The sequence below is a fragment of the Grammomys surdaster genome, unplaced genomic scaffold (assembly GCF_004785775.1).
Source record: "Grammomys surdaster isolate TR1022 unplaced genomic scaffold, NIH_TR_1.0 343, whole genome shotgun sequence".
Classification (NCBI taxonomy): domain Eukaryota; kingdom Metazoa; phylum Chordata; class Mammalia; order Rodentia; family Muridae; genus Grammomys; species Grammomys surdaster.
Window position 1 is genome coordinate 2,831,026 of NW_021604762.1, and position 21,331 is coordinate 2,852,356.

Below are 21,331 nucleotides of genomic sequence, written 5' to 3' on the forward strand. Positions count from 1 at the left end.
GTGCCTAAGCCATTGGTGTTCTATTCAGGAAGTTGTCTTCTGTATCAATAAGATCAAGGCTATTTCTCATTTTCTCTCCTATTAGATTTAGTGTATCTTGTTTTATGTTGTGGTCTTTGATCCACTTGAACTTGAGTTTTGTGCAGGGTGATAAATATGGATCAATTTGCATTCTTCTACATGCAACCTGCTTATTTCTGAGTCTTCAGTTTGACTCCATTGATCAACCTGTCTGCTTCTTTACCAATACCATGCAGTTTTTATGACTATTGTTCTGTAGTACAGCTTCAAATCAGGGATGTTGACACTTCCAGAAGTTCTTTTATTGTACAAGATTGTTTTAGCTATCCTGAGTTTTTTGGTTTTTCATATGAAGATGAGAATTTTTCTTCCAAGCTCCGTAAAGAATTGTGCTAGAATTTTGATGGAAATCACATTGACTGTGCAGATTGCTTTTGGTAAGATGGTCATTTTTTACTATGTTAATCCTACCAAGCCATGAGCATGGGAGATCTTTCCATCTTCTGATATCTTCTTCAGTTTCTTTCTTCAGAGACTTGAAGTTCTTGTCATATAGGTTTTTCACTTGTTTGGTTAGAGTTATGCCAGAATATTTTATATTATTTGTGGCTATTATAGAGGGTATTGTTTCCCTAATTTGTTTCCCAACCTGTTTATCATTTGTATAAAGGAGTGATCCTGACTTTTTTTAGTAATTTTGTATCCATTCACTTTGCTGAAGGTGTTTATTATCTGTAGGAGTACTTTGGCAGAGGTTTGGGGGTCACTTATGTATACTCTTATATCATCTGCAAATAGTGACAGAATTTTCTTTCCAATTTGTATCTCCTTGATCTTCTTTAGTTGTTTGATTATCCCTGCTAGAACTTCAAGTACTATATTGAAAAGATACAAAGAGAGTGGACAGCCTTGCTTTGCTCCTGATTTTAGTGGAATTCCTTTAAGTTTTTCTCCATTTAATTTAATATTGGCTATTGGCTTGCTGTATATAGACTTTATTGTATCCCTCCAAGTCACTCCAAGACTTTAAATAATTTAGTGTTTCGATCATTATGTGATGGGAGGATTTTCTTCTCTGGCCCAATCCATTTGGTGTTCTGTAAGCTTCTTGTATGTTCATAGCTATCTCTTCTTTACGCTAGGGAAATTTTCTTCTATGATTTTGTTGAAAATATTTTCTAGGCCTTTATTCTGAGAATCTGCTCCTTCTTCTATTCTCATTTTTCTTAGATTTGGTCTTTTCATAGTATCCCAAATTTCCTGAATGTTTTGTGTTAGAAATTTTTTAGATTTGGCATATTCTTTGACCAATGTATCAATTTCTTCAATGATATCTTTTACACCTGAGATTCTCTCTTACATCTTTGTATGATGTTGGTTATACTTGTGTCTGCAGTTCCTGTTCTCTTTCCTAGATTTTTCATCTCCAGGGTTGCCTTTGTTTGTATCTTCTTTATTGCTTCTTTTTCCATTTTCAGGTCTTGAACAGTTTATTTTCTTCACCTGTTTGATTGTATTTTTCTGTGTTTATATTTATTCATTTCCCCTTTAAAGGCCTCTATTTATTTGATTGTATTTTCCTTTAAGGAATTTCTTTATTTCCTCTTTAAAGGTCTCTATCATCTTCGTAAGATGGGGTTTGGATATCTAGGACTTGCTGTGGTAAGAGAGTTGGGATCCGATGTTACCATATTGTCCTGAACTTTACATTGAACTTTACATGTTAACATTTGTCCTGGTCTTGCTCTGAACTTTAGACCTCTGGTTGTCTCTAGTGTTGACTGGCATGGTAATCCCTGGTGATAGCAGGTGTCTAGAACTACAGGTAGAGCTGGTAGTCCCTAACGACATCAGGCCTCTGGTTTTCTTGGGTTGTAGCAGGTCTCCTGGGGAAGCAGGCATCACTGGTTGTCCTCTTTTACCCAGATGGCAGGAGGCCTCCAGGGAGGCAGGCTGAGCTGTGGCCACTATTTTGTTTTCAAATTACTGGGACCAGAGTGGTAGGTCTTAAGCAAGCAAACAGATGGTTTGAGTTTCAGAATGCTTGAAACCATTTACAGAGCAGATTGCTTTCATGATTTTACCACTGTAGGTCAACATTTCTATAAATGAAAAATAATTTTGTATAAGATTAATTTGTAAAAGATTTATTTTCATTATTTTATTTTTGTTTGTGAGTCTATCACTGGTGTGCACCCAGGGAGGCCAGAAAAGGGAGTTATAGGCTCTGGTGCTGGAGTTATAAGCATCCGAAGTGGGTGCTGGGAACCAAATCTGAGTCTTCCAAAAGAGTGGCTAGTGCTCTCCAGCCCCACGAATAATTTCTCATTTATTTATTTATTTATTTATTTTTGTTTGTTTATTTAACTTTACATCCTGGTCATTGTCTCCTCTTTCCTCCCAGTCCTACCTGCTCAAGTTCCTCCCCCCATTACTGCCTCCCCTTTTCCTCAGAGAAGGACAAGACCCCCTTGGGCACCACCTTGCCCTAGGAAGTCAAGTCACAGTAGGACTAAGTGCCTCCCCCAATGAGGTCCAACCTTTTTGAGGTTTTGTCTTTTACTGTTTATTGTAATGCTGAGTGCGAGGTGGGGACAGGGAGGGGAGGTTCTCAAGGATCAGAGTCCACAAGTAGCCTCTGTAACCCTGCCCCCAAGTTAATTCTGATTGGTGAATACAGATGCCAGCAGCCAATAGCTGGGTAGAAGAGACAGGTGAGGTTTAGATTTTGCTGGCTTGGGGTCTGAGGAGGTTCACAAGGAGAAGAATAATGTGCAGGAGGTGAGGAAGGAGAAGCACCCATAGGTTAAGTAGGTCAAGAGAGCGTGGCCCTGAGGGCTGCCCAACTGGAGTAGAGCAACCCAGATGGAACATAGTAAATAGTAAGTAATAAATGGGGGTTATCCATAGGGAAGTAGATTCTAACAGTATGGAGTGTATGCAGCTGCCCAGCTATTGTGTTGTTTAGGGCTTATTGTAAATATAAAGGCTGTGAGTGTGTCTTTCATGCAGCAACTCAGTAACCTAAGGCAGAACAGAAACTCTGGCCTGGGATTTAAATATTTACTACAACACAACCAGGCAGTCTAGGTAGGGGAAGGGGATCTAATGACAGGCAACAGAATCAGAGACCACCCCTCCTCCAATTGCTACTGGACCACGTGAAGACCAAGCTACACAAATGCTATAAATATGCGGGGAGCCTAGGTCGAGCCACTGTATGCTCTTTGGTTGATGGTTCAGTCTTTGTGAACACCCATGGTCCCAGGTTAGTTGACTCTGTAGGTCTTCTTGTGGTGCCCTTGACCACTCTGGCTTGCTCAGTTCTATCTCCCACTCCCTGAGTTCTGTCTGATGTTTGACTGTGGGTCTCTGGATCTCTTTCCATCAGATGCTAGATGAAGTCACTCAGGAGACAGTGATGTCAGGATCCTTCCTGTCTTCCAGCATGGCAGAGTATCATTAATAGTATCAGGGGTTGGCTCTCTCCAATGGCATAGGTCTCAAGTTGGGCCAGTCATTGGTTGCCCAGTCCCTCAATCTCTGCTCCATCTGTTTTCCTGTACATCTTGTAGGCAGGACAAATTTTGGGTTGAAGGTTTTGTGGGTGGGTTGGTGTCCTCCTCCCTCCACTGGAAGTCCTACTTGGCTACAGGAGATGGCCACTTTAGTCTCCATATACTCGGCTGCTAGGAGTCTCAGCTAGGGTCACCTCCATAGACTCCTGAGAGCCTTCTATGTCCCAGGTCTCCAGCTAGTCCCATAGATGCCCCCCCCACACACACTGATTTCTGTTCTCCTTCCTAGCCTTCTCCCAACCCCTCTCTCTCTCCGTATTTGGTCTCCATCCCCCTTCCCCACATTACCCCTCCCCCCCAGCTTCTGCCAATGATTATTTTATTTCCATTTCTGGACAATTCAAGCTTCCTGTCTTGAGCCCTCTTTATTAGCTTCTTTGGGTCTGTGGATTGTAGCGTGAGTATCTTTACTTTATGGCTAATGTCTCCTTAAAGGTGAGTACATATCATGTGTGTCTTTCTGGGTCTGAGTCGCATCACTTGAGAAGATATTTTCTAATTCCATCCATTTGTCTACAAATTTCATGATGTTTTGTTTTTAATAGCTGAGTGGTATTAGGAATAAATTTTAATGGACATTTTTATTCATCTACTTTACTGGTATCCTATATATAATTGTATATTTAAATACCAAAATGTTGTATAGGCATTCAAACACACTACCCTACATACCTACACAACACTTAACAACGCTAAATGTTTATAGTATGATGTAGAAAAAAAGAAAAAGAAAGATGGTATAAACAAAAAATTACGGGAATCCATTGTTTTTTATACAGAGAAAAAGAAGATTAGATGTGAATCCTTCAGAAAGTAAAAACTGTTAAAAAACAAAAAGTAAAAACTGCTTGTTTCTAAATGGTAATATGATGAGACATTTATTTACAGATTTTTCTATATTTTTCAAAATATTTATAAAATTGAAACTTAAATTGCCTTTAAAATTTGAATGAAAAATTAAAGCTTTAAATTCTAACTTAATTGAAAGCTTTAAATTTTTCACTATGAGGAAAACAGAAGACGATTCCACAAAATTAAATACTGTACTAGCATATATAGTGTGGGGATTCCACTTCTGAGTGTAGCCCCAGAAGTGTTGGAAGCAGCGATTCAGAAAGATGTCTGTCGTTTGTAGTAGCATCATTTGTAACAGCCAGTAAAACATGTGACACAAATGTCTACCTGTGGGGGTGTGGTAAACAAAATATGTACAGTCTTGTTCAGCCTTAAGAAGAAAGAAAATCCTGACACTCGGGAGAACCCTGAAGACAGTCTATTAACTAAGCACGTCATTCAAAGGAAAATCCTGTATGATTCAATTTACTGTGGTCAAAATCAGAGACGAACATGGAATTGAGGTTGACAAGAGCGGGTGTGAGGAACGAAGACTTAGCCTGTCTTGGGCAGTTGTGAAGATGGATGATGACAACGTTTGCACAGTGAGAATGTTCTCAAAACGCCACTAAACTCTGCACTTAATCATGGTTAACACAGCAAGCTTAAGGTTATGAATATTTTATCACAATTTAAAAAATATTTTCACCTAATAGAAGTTAAAGTCCAGATAACACTGGGAGTCTAGGTGAGTTGATGCAGTTAGTGACAAAGTTGCAAGCTGGCATGCCAATCACTGAGATGCTCCACAGTCAGATGGGGACAGCGGAGCTGCAGAGCCACTGAGACCTACTGTGAAGCTGGGGGTGTGGGAGCCACAGAAAGGAAGAGAGTCAAAGCTGCCAATGGTATCCAGCATGTGTAGCCTAGGCTTCCATTTTGACAACTGTGATGGTTAGTGTTGTAAGCTTGACAACTCTTAGACTGTGTCTAAGAGTGGAGACTGGATCTCTGTACCAAGTGCCAGTGGAAGAGTATCCTGATAACCTTAATCTTGAGTTGGAGGGCCTGCCCACTGTAGGCAGCACAATTCCCTATTCGAGATCACTGACTGCATAGAGATTGGGGATTGAGAAATAGCTATGCATTCATCATGCGCTGCTTCCTGATTGTAGAGGCAATGTGACAGAAGCTTTAAGCTCTTGTCTACTTGACTCTGCCTTTATTGTGGACTGAACCTTTGAAATGAGCCAAAATAAACCCTTTCTTCCTTTTCTTGTTCTTGTCAAAGATGCCATTACAGCACCAGGAATATAATGGCCAAGGAGATAAAAAAAACATTAGAAGTGACTTGCCCAGTATCCCAAGGATGGCAGAGACAACCTATATCCCCACCTCACTGCCTTTTCTTTCACAATATGTCAACCTTTATATATACTAAATAACAGAAGACAGAATGGCAAGAGAGGAGAAGACACCACAGGACCTGGGGAGAAGGTGGAGAGAAACAGAAGACACGGAAAGCTAGCAGCCAGAAGGATAAGAGTCAAAGCTGCAGACAAGAGCAAGCACTTAAACAAGGCCCTGTGTCTGCATTGAACTTTTGACAATTACGGTTTGTCAGCATGGTAAACTGATTCATAATTATTTTATGGGAGTTTAGCAACTCTCTCTGAAACTGGCGCAGAGCAGTTGCAGAGCTGTTAATCCTGGATGTTTATTACCCACCATTCAATGAATAGCTTAATAAATCTAAAGAAGTCCAATTTATGGGGATGGTTATGGCACGCTATTCAAATTTCAAGCAATTACAATAAAACTGTGTCTATTGAGGGTAATGCAGCCCCCCCCCCATTTGATATGAGGATGGCTGAAACCTGACATCCCCTGGAGCTATTCTTTGTTCCTTATCTAGGCCACAGGGGGCCAGAGGCTGTCTTAGGTTGTCATGTGTCTGGAAAATGCAGGGAACACAAGCCTGTTATTTCTATTCTATCTAAGGAACCAGGATCCTGGAGACTCACTGTGAGTTCTATGAGACTGATGCCAGAGCTCAGCTTGCACAGGCACTAGGCATGCTCTAAGGAGTAAGGAACAATTTGGGAAAGAACAGGGTTTTTCACAGCTTCTTTCAAATTCATAGGTTTCTTTGCTCCCTGTCAGGAGTTCAATGCCCCTGCAGATGGCGGTAGAATCAGAAATAGAAAAATGATGTACGCACTCCTTTCTCTCCTCCCTTCTCTTCCTCTTCTCCTTTTCCTTTCCTTCTGTCTCGACCCATTGCTTCTGCCCCGCCCCATTCCTCCAGCCCCGCCCCACTGCTTCTGCCCCACCCCGTTCCTCCAGCCCTGCTCCATTCTTGCTCTCCTAAAGGCATTGCTCCTTAGAACATGGCTTTCTTCCACTCCCTGACACATTGTTTTCTATTGAGAGACAACTGGTTGAAAATGATGCTGAAGTGACCAGCTCCTGAGAGGGAAGAGTAAAGCAGTATGGCATGGGGTTAAAAAGGACAGCCACTCCAGTCCCAGACGTGGCTCACATCATTACTGTGTGGCCTGTGCTAATTCGTTTCAACTGTTGTGCCTCAGTTTCTCCTTTGTATTCTAACCTTGCACCATTCTACAGCTCAATGAAGAGGAACATGGAGGATAGGGAGAAAAGGAGATTCACAGAGGAAGGTCCCTGTCTGAACAGGCAGACTGTCTGCACATCACCAAAAGGTAGACAGCTAACTCCACCTTCTTCCAGTTCAAATATTTATTGAGAATTTACAGACATTCTATGAAGCTCAGTGTTCAAAGCTTTATAGAAACGAGACACAGGAGCTGCGTCTTTAAGGGTTCAAATCTATCAAAAAGATACATATTCAAATAACCACAAGGGGTATGCTAAATAGACATTTTGAAAAAAGTGCTGTAGTTACACTGAGAAGGAAAGTCACATGTTTTTGGAATTGGTTAGGGCTTATTTATATCAACCTTTGTGGAGAATTCATATGTGAATTTGACCTTAAAATGTGGTGATTTGACATTCATGACTTGGAACTAGAGACAGGGCATCCCAGGGTGTCTTAGTGAGAGTTTCTATTGCTGCAACAAAATACCATGACCAAAAAGCAACTTAGAGAAAAAGGGTTTATTGAGCTTACACTTCCACATTATAGTTTACCATTGGAGGAAGTCAAGACAGGAACTCAGGCATGGCTGAAACCTGGAGGTGGGAACTGATGCAGAGGCCATGGAGAGGTGTTGATTACAGGCTGGCTTCCCATAGCTTGCCTAGCCTGTTTTCTTACAGAACACAGGACTACCAGCCCAGGGATGACACCACCAATCACGTACTGGGCCCTCCCCAATTGACCACTAATTGAGAAAATACCTATAGTTGGATCTCATAGAGGCATTTCCTTAACTGAGGTTTCTTTTTTGAGGACTCTAGCTTGTGTCAAGTTGACAAACAAAACCAGACAGTACACAGAGAAAGTGTCCAGCTTAGACAAAGACAAGTGAAAGTCCTCTCACTCATTTATTGTATACTAGAGGTGCAGGCACACTAGGGCTACAGCAGACAGAGCCTCAGATGCTACAGACATGGGATGAGGAAATACAGACAGCCTGAAGCACAAGGCACAGTCTGGTGAGAGATTGGAAATGAACTTGAAAAGATACAACCCCTACAAGAGCTTCCTTGATGAAGTCTGAGCATGAGTATAAGGACATATATTCAGAATGTAGTCGAGGTTAACAGTGGTTTAGAAAAATGGCAGTAGTAGGTTCTCCTTTAGGATCCATGACCTCATTGGAATATTTTGTCAGATATATAGTCCTAGGCATAAATTTCTGAATATTGAGTGGGGTGTAAATCTAATTAGATGGTCCCCAAGATTTAAGTTCTGCTATGATACTCTTGGGGCTATCTTGCTGTGGCTGGTCATCATTGTGGTTCACAGGTTTTACAAATGGACAATGACTATTGATTGCTTTTCACTCTTGGAAGCTTACATAACAGCTTCCAACATTATGAGAGCTAGTCCTTAGCGAGGAGGCTTCTGGGTTAATTCTGGTGTGTGTGTGTGTGTGTGTGTGTGTGTGTGTGTGTGTATGTGTGTGTGTGTGTGTGTGTGTGTGTGTGTGTGTGTGTGTGTGTTAGCTTCACCAGTAGGGTCTTACCTTCAAGTTTTGGGAGACAAAGGCAACAGCAATAAGCTATATTGTTTTGGGAGATCACTATACAAATCCATAACTGGTTGAAATACTAAGAACAGCTGGTTGTGTGCTAGCCAACCCCACTGATATATCTATAACACAGTCTTCATGCCTAGGGCTCAGGAAACATTATGAAAGAGAGGGTGGAAAGATTTTCAGAGCCAAGGACCAGGACGTCTGCCAAGAAATAGTGTCTTTTATGTATGACAGGGAAGCTACACTGAGGAAATCTCAACAATAGTGTTGGCTGAACCAAGAGCAGCATCGTAACTAAACCAGCTGATATGTTACATAAATGGGGGCAAATCTCAGAAGGCCCCACCTCTAGATGAAGAATTATAGTCAATCTGTAGCTTCTGAGAGGAGATATCAGTTTCTCCAGGGATAAACCCTCCTATAAGTTATTCAAGTCCAAGTGGTCATTCCTAAACACATGTGCACATACCAGCAACACTAAGAGGACTCAGCACATTCTGTGTGTGTGTGTGTGTGTGTGTGTGTGTGATGCTAATTAAATATAAGGAAGTAGTGAATTTGAAAGGAAGTAGAAGGAGACAACAGGAAGAGTTGGAGAGGGGAGAAAGAGGAGTAGAAATGATGTAAATATAATATTCATGTATGAAATCTCAAAAAATAAAAATTTTAAACAAAATAACTGATCCAAGCCCAATATATTCTGATGGTCTTAACATCAGACTAAGGCCTTTATATTATCTCCTTTGGGTAACAGGCACCAAGGAGCTGACAACAATATTTTAGTGTGGGAAGCCTACCCGTTTTATGTTTTAGAACTAAAACCAAGACTACATTAAATGGAAAGATACTGGATGCTGAGAAGCAATTAGAATGTTATTACTGTAATCTAAAAAAGAAATAATGAGAAGAGATGTAGGACTCTGTCCACGGGAATGAGGGCAGGAGAGAAGCATGCAAAGTATTTCAGACACATAAGCAGGATTTGGTGACATGAACATTGAACAAGAGAGAAGTGCAGTTGATTCAGAGCCATTGAATTGGGGGAATATTTACCCTGCTCTCAAGGTTGGGGAAGCCAGAGATGGGCTGTAAGGAAACACGTGCAGATGCTTCTGAGCTGTGTTCGACTGGTACTTAAGCTGGCAGTTACAAACATGGAATTCCAACAGACAGCAGGGGCCCAGGCTAGTGAACAGAGATCCCTTCCATCTAAAAATTTACATTGAAAGCCATAGGAACCCATTAAGCTACTCAGAAAAAAAAAATGAAGAAGACGAGTAAGCCACCAAATGAAATTCTTGCAGAATGGAACCGTTGAAGGACCTTAGACTGTGCCCCCAGGGAGAATGATGTGCCACAATGAAGGGAGAAAATAGAATAAATCAAAAAGACAAAGGGGAAATACTGTCCAAAGTTTGCTCAAAATCAGGGAGGAGAAACAATTTAAGCCACCAATAGAAAGCTGTTGGTTGCCAACCAGAGGCCCCAGGGTCTAAACCACCAGTCTGGGAGCACATACAGAGGGACCCATGACTCCAGCTGTATATGTAGGGGAGGACGGCCTTGTCAGACATAAGTGGGAGAGGAGATCATTGGTCCCATGGGGGCTGGATTCCCCAGTGTGGGGAATTCGAGGGTGGGGAGGTGGGAGTGGGTGGGTGGGGGCACATCCTCATAAAAGCAGGAGGAGGGGGGGATGGAAATAAGGGGTACCTGGGTGTGTGTTGGGAAATGGGGAAAGAGGATAACATCTGAAATGTAAATAAAATATCCAATAAAAAACAAAAACAAACAAACAAAAAACAAAAAAAAAGAAAGTTTTTGGTTAAGTTATGTTAATGTGCTAGAAGCTGGTAAAAGTGCACAGAAGCCTGTGAATACCCTACCTACAGCTCCGTGTGGAGCAAGAAGGCATAAAATCTTGAAAAAGCATTCCAGTCAAGAAGGCTTGACCATTCAATATATGGTCATCATAATCACTTATTATAATTTGTTAACTGAATGAAAGTTCTTTCTTACTTCCTTATACATTCTAGGCACTTAGCTAGGGGATCCTAGTAGGGACTGATAACACAGATGCCCTGCTTTTGAGGTAGTCAGCACTGAATTGTAGGCAGCAGTAAGAGCACATAATGGCTCAAGGGTAGACAGGGGAAGAAAATTGTGTTCTACTTGGTAGGGAAGTCACAGAACCTTCTAACAAAGCACCATTCTTTTGGGATTTAAAAGATTAGAAGGTGCCTGCTGGGAAGGAAAAGAGTAGGAATTATTTCGCACAGGATAAACAAATAGGATGAAAGAAAATGGTATCAAAAAGGATGTATTTTAGAAATTATGAGCAAATTGGTGTTTGTGGGTCATGAAGTAAGAAAGGAATATCAACTAATAGGGCAAAAAGACAGAAGATATAAATGGTTTCAGATATCAGGCTTAGGCTGAGAACTTGGCCTTCACCTCATAGGAGAGAGAAAGGCACAGCAAGGAAGACACGGAGCTTTAAAAACATCTTTGATTCCAATCATCCTTCTTATTGATTCATTTCCACAATTGGTTCATCTCACTTTTTTTTTTTAGCATAAGATGAACCTTAAGTTCTTTTATTTTTCATTATCTTCCTTTAATAATTAAATATGGCCTTTCTAATACAATCATATTTGTGTGAGTTGCTGCATTTTTTCCCCATTGGCATCTAGGTAATACGTTATCTCCTTTTAATTTCCTCTGAAGTCAGTGAAATGGAAATTTTAAAAAACAAAAAGCGTAAACAAATCCAGATTTTATTCTTTGAGAAAGAATAATAAAATGTACACATCCCTTGGAAGCCCAATTAATGTAAAAGAAAGGGAGCATAAAATACACAAGATTAAAGATGGAAAAGGAGTCATGTCATATTTACATGCTTGGGTTAGATAACAGCAGAATCTGAAACCTGAGAGGGAATGGATGAACTCCCCTCAAGGAAACATCTAAAATCTACTTAAGAGCAACCATCTATAAAATCTCCCCTATACTAAAATCTATTTAAGAAGAAATGAAGAAATGGATACCTCAACTTGATCAATTATTAGAGAAGTTGATAATCTCATTAGTGGGCTATTACTGGGATAGTCACCAGTCTTTCAAGCTGAGTTTTAGATAACTCAATAGCAGCAATTCCAATGCAATCTAATCATCCTAGACAATAAAAGGAAATAGAAACCTTCTGGGCAATCTTAATAACGAGATCCAACAAGAGCTGCAAAGAAGAATTATACATGCCAATATCATTTATTAATACGATGCTACTTTAATTGCAATGGAAATGTTCCCCCACAGACCCATGTGTTTGAACACTAGGTCCTCAGCTGCTGCCACTGCTTCGGCAGTTTGTAGAATTTTGGGGAGCATCGCTAGAGGACGTAGGTCACTAGGGCTTTGAGGCTTTGTAGTCAGGTCCTACGTCCTGCTCATCCTGTATTTCCTGAGTGTGGGTGGAATGTGAGCAGCCAGACTCCTGGCCGTACCACCATGCTTTCCCTGGCTGCTGCTTGTACCATGATGGACTATATCATCTGGAACTGTAAGCCCTCCTCTCTTACATTGTTCTTGTTGTGGTTGTTTGTCAAAGCATTGAGAAAGGAATTAGGGAAGACACAAAATGCAACATTGGCAAATAAAACATGACAGTGATCTAAAGAGTAGCTTATTATAAATAATCAGTTTTTATATTACATTCTATTTGCTGTTGCATTGTGCATGCATATGTGTATGCATGCCAGTGAGTGCCACAGCACATGCATGGGGGCTAGAGGACAACTTATTGGAGTTGGTTGTCTCCTTCTTCCTATATGCAGGTTCCAGGGTTTGAACTCAAATCCTCAGGCTTGTTTAGCAAGTGCCTTTACCCACTGAGCCATCTTACCAGCCTGCCTAAGCAGATTTTATGCTAGATGCTGCTCAATATAAGAAAATCTATCCAAATAGTCAGTATTTCATAAATATAATTATGTCGATATGCATCAATTAGATAAAAATGGAACATAAACATGCATATTCATTTATGTATATATGCATATTATATTTACAGATTATATATTGATATATGATTGTCTCTAACATTGTTTTAATATGAACAATAATTCTATATAACTTGATCGAACTATGGTCTAAGGTTAGTAAAGATTTACTAATGAAAAATATCTAGAATGAAGACAAAATGAATATGTATTTGAATATGCATAAATCAAAATAAACTTTAATATGAAAGTACAAACTCAGTGTTTTTCCTTAAAGAAAAGGATATAATCAAACATCAGAGAAAATGGAACAGTAAAAGCCTCCAAAAAGTTCCTTCTCTATAAATGCAATGTTTTCTAATGGTTTATTTCTTCATACTTTATACACCTTGGTGTTTTGCCTGCATGTATGTCTATGTGAGGATGTCAGGTCCTCTGGAACTGGAGTTACAGGCATCTGTGAGCTGCTATGTAGGTGCTGGGAATTGAACCCAGTCCTATGTAAGGACAGTGAGAGATCTTAATCACTGAATCATCTCGCCAGGCCCCTCCCCACCCCCCCACCCCCAATAAACTTCTGTAGAACTCTGGAACTTAATCAAATTGTTATAAAAACCCAGGGTGCATTTACTCCCAACATGGGGTGGAGTCGTGTAAGAGCGGTGGCATTAGAGGATTTTTACTGTCCTCATTTCTATCACCTGGTCTCCCACCTCTGCTGTAGACACAAAAATAAATATTTCTCATTCAGACTGAAAACCAGCAGTCTAGCAGCCAGCAGGACAACTACTTCAAAATCACTAAAAATAGAAATGAAGAAGTACTGTGGGAATTAAGAAAGTAGACTGGAAAAATAGCCACTTAGCACAGAATAGGACAGTGACAGAGGAGCAGAGTAACAGAGAAGACACACGATATGTACAAAGCCGAGGCATAATGGTGGCTATGAATCACACCTCATTAGTTATATTAAATGCAAACACATTAAACATTAACAGTAAATTATTAAACTCTGAACAACAGGAGGAGATTGACAGACTAGGTTTTTAAAATGAGCTTTCTCATGTGCCACCTTATAAGAAATACATTTTAAGTTCAGAAGACAAGTAGCTTGGCAATTCAAGCATAGGGAAAGCTGCATTGTGCAAACAGTTTGAGTGGACTGAAAGTATCAGAAAATGGACTTGAAGACAAAAATTATTACTGGGAACTTAGGAGGTAGTCAAGATAAATGCACATGTACTTTAGACCTGAATTGCCAAGTAGATAAAGCAAGATACATGGGGAATTGAAGGGGAAACTGACTATTGTTAATAGAACTTGGAGTCTCTAATGCTCTACTTTCAACCATGAATTACAAAACAAGCCACTAACACCAGCTAGGCACACCTGACAGATACTCACAGAATACTCTGCCCAATAAAGCCAGAACACGTTTGCGCATGTACACACACACACACACACACACACACACACACACACAGAGAAAGAGAGAGAGAGACAGAGAGAGAGAGAGAGAGAGAGAGAGAGACTCACATACACACAGAGCATTTCTAAAGGATCAACAGTAGGTAAGAACACAAGATAGTCTCAATTAACCTTCATTTAAAAGGTTGACACCACACCAATTACGTTCTCTTTTCACAATGGAAGAAAATGAAAAATCATCAGAATAAAAAAATGTGGGAAACGCACAAATTGTAGACATTTAGAAATCATCCATGCTCTTAAATAGCCATTTAAATAAAAAAGAAACCACAAAAATAAAAATGCAAATTTAAAAACTTACAGAATATAGCAAAAGTAATATCTAGAGAAAACATATATGTAGTATAAGATGTTAAATCAATAACCTCGACTTCACCTCGAGATATAAGAAAACAAAATGTAAACCAAAACAAAGCATTAGACAAAAGAAGGTAAAGAAATAATAGAGTAAAAATATTGGATATAAACAGTAAGAAAACAGTGGAGAAATGAATCAGTAAAAGTGGTGTTTTGAAAACTGAATAAAAAATTATTAACCTTTATTTAGACTAATCAATAGTAAAAAAAAAAACAAACCCTCCTAAATAATCAAAATTACAAGTTAAAAATGGGCATTTGGACTGGTGAGATGGCTCACTGGGAAAATGCACTTGCTGCCCAACTTGATGACCTCCGTTTGATCCCTGGAACCCATATCCTAGAGCAGAAAACCTCTTAAAAGTTGCTCTCTGATGTCTATTAGCATGCCATGGCATAGGCATATGCACAGTACAAACATACATACATACATACATACATACATACACACATGTACTATACACACACAGACATCCATCCATAGGCACACATGCACATGAACACACACAATAAAATGTAAATTCTAAAAATATAGGGCGTTACTATTGACCTTAGAAAATAAAGCAGGTTTTAATATCAATACATATCAAGAGAAATTATAGATGAACAAACTAAATAATTTATCCAAAGGACATATTTCTAGAGTAATACATACTATGAAATGACCTGATTCAGGGGGTGGGCAGAACAGTTGATTGTGATCATCAACTTGAATGGATAAAGAAACAACTAGAGCCCAATTTTGAGTGTGTCTGTGAGACAACTTCCAGAGAAGTTTAATTGAGGAGAGGAAAGCCTTATGGAATGTGGGTTGTACCATTTCATGGGCTCCAGTCTTGGACTGAATAAAAGTGCAGAATGTCCACACTCCTCCCTTGCTGCTTCACAGTGCACAGAGATAAGCCAGGCATCTTATATTGCCACACCTCTGCCAGGATGCAGTTCTTCAACTGTGAGCCAAAATTCAACTTTCACTTCCCTGTTTTGCTTCTTAGAAGATGTCTGGTCACAGAAATGGAAGCAAAAACAAGCAGTATTAAAGAAACAAAATCTGTATAAAAAGTTTTGTCCTAAGAATGCAAGGTTACCTTAGAATATAAAAACCAAGCACAGTAAGATATCATTTTAATAGAATAAGAGGCAAATCCCATCTCTAGAAAGGCCGGAAAAAAAATTCCAACATGTTCTTGTGATAAAAATGAAGGGCAAATTAATAATGGAAACAGACTCCCAGATAAACAGTATTTACCAGGAACCTACCTGCAATCTTTCCTGTGAGGCCAGCAGCAAGATGAAAATGCTGTCCAGTGACAGAATCGAGAGTCTAGAAACAAACCTTTGGTCATCTATTTTTCAACAAGGGCACCAAGATAATAACGTATGGAAAGAGCTGTGTTTTTAACACATGATACAGGGACAATTGGATGTCCACATGCAGATGAATGGATGGAAGTATATCCCCACCTCTCTCCATAAACATGAAAATTAAATCATAATAGACTAGAGGCCTATATTTATAAGCTAAAATTAGAAAGGACATAAAAGAAAATACAAGTATGCAGATCCTGGATTAAGAAATCTATGACATCAAAAACACAGCCAACCGGTTCCTACAGCCATGGCCGCAGCCAACCCTGCCGCTGGTGCTGGTCCTCTGTCCCAGATAAATTGCTCAGAAAAGCTAAGGTGGAGAAGGCCGAGGAAGAGCGGGAAGAGGACAAGATGTGCTAGATGAGCCCCTGACTGAGAGACTCTGGGGTCTGACGGAGACGTTTCTGGAGAGGATCCAGTGTGCCACCAGAGCCAGCTTGGATCACCTCTGATTTCCATTCACCCTAGCTCAGAAGTTGTACAGCTTTTCTAGGGTGATTCTGTGGATTGGGGTCACTTCCTTCATGATCCTGGTTCTTCTTGTTGTCCTTGAGACAGAAACCTTGCAAATGGAGCAACAACAGCAACTACAGCAAAGGCAGAGATTTTTAAGGCCTAACACAAGGCTGCCAGGAGGACTGCCAGGGGCTATTTCCCACTTCCTAGGGAGATCTAGATTGTTACCAGGGTACTTGTCCGGGTAGCAGAACTTTGAATTTCAGTCATGTTTGAACTGCTGATAGCTTGAACTTTTTATTCTTCTCTGCCCCGCCCCCCGCCCCCTTAAGCTTTGGCACATTGATCTATTTAAACCTGCTGGGAACTTTGTCCTTTTCTCATTGGAGAGATCCCAGTTGCGCCTGTGCCCTTCATGATGCCCTTCCTCATTCCCTGCTCTCTGACGCTGGAGTACAGCCATGTGAAAGGCTATTCCATTCTATTACTTTAGTAAATGGCTCCTAAGGAAGTTCTCACATGCCCATTGTGGGAAAGAAGTAAGCACCCCTAGCATTAAGGACTTCTCTTTTTAAAGAATGGAAATGTCTAAGACATGTAAACGGTGTGGAACTGACAAAATCCATTACAGCTGTAGTACAAAACAGCCACCAGGAATCCCTATGTGTGCTGGAGAGAAGGGAGGCTGGCTGTCATTTTTAGCCAGGCTAGGGACTGTGGAGAGACCAGGTACTCATTTCCTCTTCACACTTTGGCTCTTAGACCTTTGTGTGTGTAAAAAAACGAAGTCAGTGATTGCTTTTTTTTTTTGTATTTAAATATTAAAAGAATTCCAACTGAAAGCATCAAAAACAAAAAGAAAACAACAACAACAACAAAAAAACCCCAAACCAAAACAAACAAATAAACCACACAGTCAACCAAAGAAAAACAACTCTACCAAAATTATAAACCTTGCTTCCTCAAAGGACATTATCAAGATCTTATAGACAAAATAGAGAATGAGAGAAAATATTTATCATATAGTATCTATAATTTATAAATCTATAAAGAACTGTTTTTGTAGTCCACTAAAAAGACAATGCAGTTTAAAAATGGATTATGGCTCAATGGTAGAGCCCATGCTTTCATCCAAGTGCTAAACTAAAATCTCAAAACTCGAAAAGATCTGAGCGGCTACTTCTCCATTGAAGACACACAAATCGCCAATAACTATACTTGTACCATTAGGTAAGTAAATAAAATGCAAATCAAAGCCACAATGAGAAACCATTTCACATCCAAATAAGGGAGGCAGCTCTCATTTTCATGCAAAGAGAATCATAATAACAAGAGCAGCCAAGTGGAACCTGGAGCCTTTCTACACTACTGGAGGGACAGGGAACGGGTAGCTGCCCTGGAAACAGTTTCTCAAAGTTAAGCCTAGAGTCATCATGTAATCTGGTGTATTACCAAGGAAATTGAAAGCCTGTTTGTGGGAAGAGTCATTCAGCCGCTCATAGCAGCCCTATTCCACCCAAGGTGGAAACAGTCAAATATCCACTGAGTAAGAAGCAGAGACACAAAATCAACAGAATGAGATTGGCTCAGAAATAAGGGCAGAATTTTAGTTCACGCTCCAACATGGATGAACTCTGAAAACATGCTAAATTAATGAAGCAAAAAAAAGAGGCCGCATATTATAGGATTCGTTTCTATGAGATAGCAAGACTAGGTAAATCCATAGAGATAGGAAGCATATGGTGGTTTCCAGGGAAGACAGCAGCTTGTTCAGGTGATTAATATATTCCAGAGTTACATAGTGAGGACTGCTACAAAGCCTGTAACTCAAAAATCAATGAGTGACTTGTGCACTCAAAACACTAATGTAGTATGGTAACTTATACCTGAAAAAATCTTAGGTTATACATCTTGGAAAAGATATCAGAGATAACAATATACTTATAAAAATGTAACTCAAACAATATTTAAATTGTTAATTTCTCTACTGTGCAGAGAAATTAGAAGTTAACAAATAGACCAAATCACAGCCAATAGAGCAAATTATACCAAAATACAATTCATAGAAGGGCATATGCAAATGGCTCGAAATAAGTTCACTTCACTGACAGTCATAGAAATCCAAATTAAAATAACAATGAGGGATCTTTCTTCACTCACCAGACTGGCAAACATCAAAAGGAACTATCATATCTGCTCTGAGCAGAGTCTGTGAGGAAGAAATGGGCTCTCACACATTGCTGCTTGGGATAGGGAAGGAGCTACAGTCTTCTGGAAGGAAACAAGCAATGCCTATTAATATCCAAAGTACATAGAAACTGTAATCTAGCAATCCTACCTCTGTGAATCTGTCCCAAGGAAATTAGACAGCAGCTTCTAAAGATAGTGCTGGAAACACACATGCATATTGTTGCTGAATTAGTTATTGGTGTTTATAGTGACACCAACCTGAATACATTGTTGTATATTTATATACATTACATGTATATGTGTATAAAAACAAGGATGAATACTAGAAGATTTGAAGAGATATCCTTGGCTTTTATTGGACCAGAAAAAAAATGAATAGAAAGACACACACACACACACATACACACACACACACACACACAGTATTCTTTTAATAACATAAGAATAATGTATGTGTTTGCTTAAATATTCACAACATATACATGTACTACATATTTCCATATAGATCTATCTATGATCATACTTCTAATATACCCATAAAGACAGGCAGGAAATGATTTTTGCATTAGAAAATGATGAGAATGCTACAACTGACCAGGAAAACATTCTGTAACCACTTCCTATTTTGAAACATTCCCTTCAGGAAAGAGGCAGAAGGCTCATGAGATCTAGGAAGTAAACAAACTTCACAAGTCAAAGAAAGTCAGAATTTACAAGATTCACACTTTGAAGATTATAGAATCAATAATCACGCACACAGTTCAGGGCTGAAGTTCTCTGGTATTGGGGTGAGCTCCTCAGCAATGCAGCTGCTTTTGAGTCATGCCTGCTCAAGTAACTCTCCATCCACACTCCAGTAAGTAGCCCTAGTCAATAACCTGGAGTTATCAAGTTGGACTCTAGTGTAATTGTTACAACGTCTGTCTGTCATAGATTCCTTACCTGGGCTGAGTAGATGTGTGTGCCCTCTTTACCTAAGAGAAGTCTCACAGCAGAGGAAGACATGATGGAGCTCTTGGGTTAATATACATTAGAGTTGAGGCAATATACTTTCTTCATGAAGTCCTTCTACTAGAGCACCTTCTACGAGGCTTCAGCTCCATGTAAGAGCTAACTCAATTCTTCCCTGCAAGAATGGGTGACAGATTCATCAATGTCCTGTTCTGACACCACCACTCATCTGTCGATCGTGTACTCTCTCTTCCTACTAGGTATGTATGGAACAAAAGCACCTACACATTCTCCACCTATTCCCTGTCTTCATGCTGTATGCGCTTACATCTATCTGATGCTGTCTACAAACTGGAGCAGGGAACCCAAAAGAAACAGATAAGATCAATATGCTTCTCATCATATCCTCTCTTAGAGTTTATCCTTGGTCTTTATGGACAATAAAGAGATCCAGTCTACGGCCTTCCTTAACTTCTGCCTGGCCTTTGCAAGTCTGAATTACTTGCAAACACTAAGTGAGCTTCTAATCTGTGCAAAGCTTTATTCTAAGCACTTAGACTTGGGGTCGAGGAGATTGGTGGAGAAATGTGGAAAATACAAAGAGGCAAACAGGGCATCTGTTACAGATAAGCTCATAGCAAGAGGGGATGGGAGATAATTAAGAGAGGTGGTCTCAGCTGGGTGAGGCCTTTTCAGGCTGGTGGAACAGGTGTTTAAGACCTACTTAGAGTAAATGTGTCTATTCTGCTCTAACAGGGAGTAATCCCTACTATCACTGTCAAAACATCTTACAGAAAAGAAAAAGGGTTCTCAGGTGAGGGAGGAGAAAACACCAAAGAGACAGAGGAGTAGGAACTAAGCCAAAAATTCAAAATGCTCCAGGATGGGCTCAGGGGAAATCACTTTCGCTTGGGAAGCCATAAGAAAGTGGGGCCAAGAAGTGATTGCTCTAGATGGTTTGCGGTCATGAATGTGAATGACAGTGAAAGAAATCAGAAAGTCGGCTATGAGATCAAAATCTCTATCACAACTTCCTCAGGTTTTTTTTAACCTGGCTGTATTTCATGAGCATTTGAAGAATGTCTGTTAGTGCAATAGTATGCAGAGAAATGGTGAGAGAGAAGCTCACATCTGCAATGGCCTGCATCTCCAGTCTCTTCAAAGCAGAGCAGAACCCAGAACAGGAGGAAGAATCCCAGGGTGAGAGACTGGGAGGGAGCCTGCAGGGCCAAGTACTATGAAGCTCCTGCCTTTAGGGCCTTGGTACTTCTGAGACTCCCCCTTCCACCCCACCCCCCACCCCCCTGGGCTTTCAACCTATAAAAGCTGCCTCTTTGATCTAAAAGAGAAAAATGGATTCAGCCTCCAGGTTAATGCTTTTTGCTGAGTGTTTCAGAGAAGCTGCACCATGTGAGGACGAACATCACAGGCACACGAGATGCAGCTGTAGGGATAAAGGCACCCCTCTTAACCGGTGTAGAACACAGGGTGCTTCTCTATAAAGCCAGAGATATAGCCCATGCCCCACGTCCTGAGGGGCACATCTTATCAAATAGATGTTGTCATATTGTGCTGAACAGAAATCCAGCTGCCGGTAAGAGTATGTATTGAATCAGTCCACATATCCGGGCCCAGCTAACGTCTCTTGCTTGTCCTGTAACAGTTCGAATCTAGGCCATCTGAACAGTTCTGCTGACATGCCCAAGGGTCAGGTCTCTATTGCTGGTCTAGGATGATCTGTGCTGCAACAATGGAGTGCCTTGGCTCAGTTCCATGGGCACATTCTTTGGATTTCATGGACTCTGTTCTATGAGCATGGATGGATGGCACAGGACAAGGATGAATTTAGATGACCTAAAAACCCTTTGCTAGTCACTGCATACATCATGTCCCCTAACAGTCCAGT

At 40.2% G+C, this 21,331-nt stretch overlaps 1 pseudogene; it reads left to right on the plus strand.

Annotated features, from left to right (window-relative positions):
* The first annotated feature begins 16,075 nt into the window (after positions 1-16,075).
* On the plus strand, positions 16,076-16,532 carry LOC114630715 (annotated as a pseudogene).
* The last annotated feature ends 4,799 nt before the right edge of the window (positions 16,533-21,331 follow it).